The sequence below is a fragment of the Malus domestica genome, chromosome 07 (genome assembly GCF_042453785.1).
Source record: "Malus domestica chromosome 07, GDT2T_hap1".
Taxonomy (NCBI): Eukaryota; Viridiplantae; Streptophyta; class Magnoliopsida; order Rosales; family Rosaceae; genus Malus; species Malus domestica.
In genome coordinates this window covers 26,286,065-26,290,691 of record NC_091667.1, presented here as the reverse complement: position 1 = coordinate 26,290,691, position 4,627 = coordinate 26,286,065, and positions in this window count along the sequence as shown.

The window sequence follows — 4,627 nt, the reverse complement described above, 5'->3', positions numbered from 1 at the left end:
TGTTATTCTCTAGTTTTTTATGGTACTCAGAGCCCTATAAGTCCAACGACAGAAGATCCAATTTTTTGTTCTACTCATCATGTCCCAGATTAACCCCCACTTGCAGTCCATACTGCAAGTATGTCTTCCTTCATGACTATTGTTGTGAACATCAAATTGGATAGGACTAACTATCTGCTGTGGTTAGCCCATATTCTTTCAATCTTGAAGAGTCGTGACCTTATGGGCTATGTCAATGGCATTATCCTAAAATTTAATCAAACAACAAAAATAGAAAAATCTTCTATCCCAATAACACGAGTGAGATTTCTACTGCTGGGTTTCTCTGTACATACTCAGAATGACCTATTCCACCAAAAAAAAAATCATTACCAAAGGTGGCTAATAGGGTCGATAAACCCAAATCCAAACAAGCTGGTTGAACCCACTCTTCTCTAGTTGATCTTTACCTCTTCATATTCATCATGTACACAAAGACAAATAAGTTAGTCTATTATCATGGGAAACTAATTAACAACATATTTGATAGCAACGTCTTGCAGGCATGCATTTGATCATTTAATATAAAACAAAATGTTGAGAAATTCCAAAACCTTTATGTTATATTCTCTCATATATGTAGCCTAAAATTGGGGACTCTGCACAAGGTGTTATGCTTAACAGCTTTTTCAGAAAGTGTTTGGTACATTTACGACAGAAGAATGGTTTAAAAACATTACCAAAACATGTCATGTTTCTCTAAACTAAGAAAAATATACACTATGAACAAGTAGTTTAATATCTTCTCCAAAATATGTGATCCTCCAAATCATGAGATAAGAAAATGCATCTACCAAACCTTTTTCCTAAACATGGAGAAAGACTTAAATGGAACGGGTTCACCGCCACTCACACATGGAATTGTATTATTGAACACCATGCGACAGTGAACTTGCTCAATATAAGTTGCTCACAAGGAACCATATTCGCTTGGTGCCATGTTGACCCCATTATTAAGCAACAGATCCAACACTTCTTGAAGATTAAAAAAACAACAAGCACAATGAAATTCTTTTCAAATTCCATGGCAACAATTCAATAAACATTGACAGATGAAATAAACAAATGCAGAGGCCATCCCAAGCATGAAAGCAATTCCACAAACACAGACACATAAACACAAGAACAAAAGCTAAATGATCAAATGTAGGAGAAAACAAGAGAGACCCATATTGGAAAACAGTGAATAACAGAGGCCCTTTTAAGCAAAATTTCAAATTTTCACAGTTAAGATAAATTTACAAGAGAGAAATCAAGAAAAGTGCAGTAATTTCAAGAGGCAGAGAGAGATTTGAGTACCTTATGAGAAGAAATTGGGAGAAAGGATAACTGAGAAACTAAGTCTTCTTAAATCAAAGAGAGTAGAGTATGAGAGCAAGCAGTTGAGGTTTGAGGAAGACAAAAGAGCGATGCAGTCATGGCCACCAACAATCTATCATCGACAAAGTTGAGAGACTAAGGCCTCGTTTGGCAACTCGGATTGTACTGACTATTTCAGTCGGATATGATAATTTTTGCATCGGATAGTATTGAGTAAATTTAGTCTGGTGTTTGGTGCAGTATTAGACTAGTGATTGGATTGCTAAAATAGAAAAAATCCTTTTTTTTGTTCTTGCGAAAATTGCAGATTTGGATCTAAGGAAGGGGAGGGGAATAACAACAAATCCGTCACTCCTCGCAATCACTGATGCCAAATTCCATCATATCCATAGTTCTAATCCATTCAAATAAAAAGTCCAGATGAAATCTTTCCAATTGGATTTTGAATTTATAGGAATTGTGCAAATTGATTTTTGTTTTGGGCGAAGCAATGGGACATAGGAATGATGATTTATTGAATTGATACTTTATGAAATTGATTTTTGTTGATTGAACTTGCAAAAATTGCAATTCAATGATTCATTAATCGATGCTCGCTCACTCAAGTCATATGCCTAGAAAGGATCGAGGAGAAGAAGTGAAAGGTTCAGACATAAGTGAAGTTGGGTTGTTCCAGATCCTGTAAATCTAATGGTGTCCTGAGAATAAAGAAGCATCAAGGAGTGGCGTTTTAGAGGAGGGGAGAGAGGAGAAATGAAGGACTCGAAGACGAGGAGGAAGAAAACATATGCGTGTTTATGTTTTCAGTGTGTTTTAGAGCTTCAGACAAATAACACTGGCCTTTTGGAGGGGATAAATTAGCGGGTGTTGACCGTATTAAAAAGGTTGGACTGTTTAATTAGTCGGGCGACTATTTTCTACACAATTGCACAAAACACTTGGGACCGTACTATTAATCATATCCGGTCCTTTATACGAGCTGCCAAACGAGGCCTAAGAGACGAAGTGAGGTGGGAGTAGAATAAATGAGTTATAATTGGGGCTTTTGTTTTTAATTTTTTCCCCTCTGCCTTTAGTAAAACAAATGGTGATGAATTGACTTTTCTCACATACTTAGGCATGGACCAAAATATCGATATTATCGGCGATATTTCGCCAATAATATCGTTTTTGTGAGAGGGCGATATTTTCACGAGTATCCATTTAATTATCGTCAATATATCACGATATTATCGATATTATCGGACGAATTCGTCGTTGTCGTTTGGAACCCTACTCCCCTATTGACGACAACCTCTTCGATCGCTTCCTGGACTCCCTCCTCTTCCTCGTCTTCAACAAGATCAGTGACTTGAAGACCCTCGGCCACCGCTGCGTCATTCTCTATGGTGGTGAACGACTATCGACGATGTGGCAGTCATCGGATCCCATTCGTTCGACGGTGGGACCCACTTGAACCCCTTATCGCCTCTGTCCACGAGGTCCTCGTATGTGCACAGAAAGTGATCGAGTGGTGCTGCGCGTGACGGCACGCTCGAATCGTCGACGATGAGGATGAGTCGAGGGAGGGGGTGTTCGGCGGGAATAGAGAAATGGCTTCGCTGTGGCACAGGAGTACGGAGACGATATTGCCCATTGACTTGTTGATGGTGAACATCTTGGCCTGGGTGTCAAGCCGCGCCACCACGGCGTCGAGCCGCGTGCAAGGCGGAGGTAGTTCATTTGCTCAATGCGCTTCCGGATCGCGTTCTCGGCGTAGATCTGTGCGCCGTCGACGTTTCCCTTCTCCATTGCCTTCTTGATCTTAAGCTTCTCGGCTTTCTCCTCCTTCTCTCACTTCCTGGACTAGCACTGGAGCGACTTGGAGGTGAATTTGAGCTCCATGATCTGGTTCATCAACTTTGTGGTGTTTCCCATGGTGGAATTTGGGGAATTTTTTTGGGGAATTTGATTTTCTAGGGTTTTGGTTTTCTGATCGGAGGAAGAAAGATCCGAGCTTCTGTGCGTTTTTGGACTTCAATACACACGTTTGGTGTCCGTGCCTCAGAGAAGTCAATAGAGGGCGAGGCCGAAGTTTCCTACCTTGTTTTTTTGGGCCCTTCTGTGCAATATTTTGGGCCTTGCTTGCAATTATGTTTTCACAATATTTGGGTCATGTTAACCAAATTGTTAGTGATATCAAGGGTTTTGCCTCAAATTTTTGAATCATTAGTTGGAACCAAGGTCTAAAATATCGATATTATCGGCGATATTTCGTCGATAATATCGTTTTTTTTAGAGGACGATTCGAACCCCTCCCTTTGTCAACCACGCACCTGGGCTTTATCCAACTTGCTACAGATGTGTTTGTGATTACATATTCAACCTATAATATTTATATGGTCGTTAAGATGTCTGCAAGGCTTGCAAGCTAATATTTATTATCTAGGATAAATTTCTATAAAGTGTAAAATATTGTACTAATTCATTATATATAAATGATTATGGTGTGTTTAAACTTCTTTCATTAATTACTACATATTTTCTACACTCACAATGTTTGCCAGCTCACTATATAATCAACTTAAATCAGTTAAATCCATCATGCAATGCATTTCCTTCCAATTTTTTGTGATAAACTAATAAATAATTGACTAAATAAACATCCTGCAAAGTTTCAATAAAAATTTCCAAGTTTTTCTTACAACTTCCATGGTTTTTATTCAATTTTTATCGATATCGATAATATCCCGATATTTCCATCGAAATTTTCATGTTTTTGGACTACCGATATTTCCGATATCATCGATATTTTATACCTTGATCTTAGGTTTTGTGAAGAACCCAACCTTTTTGTCACCGAGTGAAAACAATTGGGCGGCAAAATTTGGCGCCTAAAAATTTGTGAGGAATTTAGGCTTGCTATGTGATGAACAACATTCCAAAATTGTTTTGTATCCCACACTAGTATGTATGCGACGTTTTTTTTTAAATTCCTCACATATTATACTAAAATGTGATGAATTTATGGGCGTCACATAAAATGTCGTCACCTAATCCTTGTTTCCTTGTAGTGAAAATAAAAAAAATGCACGTGGATAGAATCAACATTGTAACTGATTGTTTATTACTTTGTGTTTACATGTCTGATCACAGGTAATGATATAGATAGTCACACACAAAATTAGAAGCGAGAATAGCTAAGAATATTGCCTACATGCTGTATGTTATATAGGAAAACCCCAAAGAAAAACAAAGCTAAGTGGGTGATTAATTATACACCTTTTTA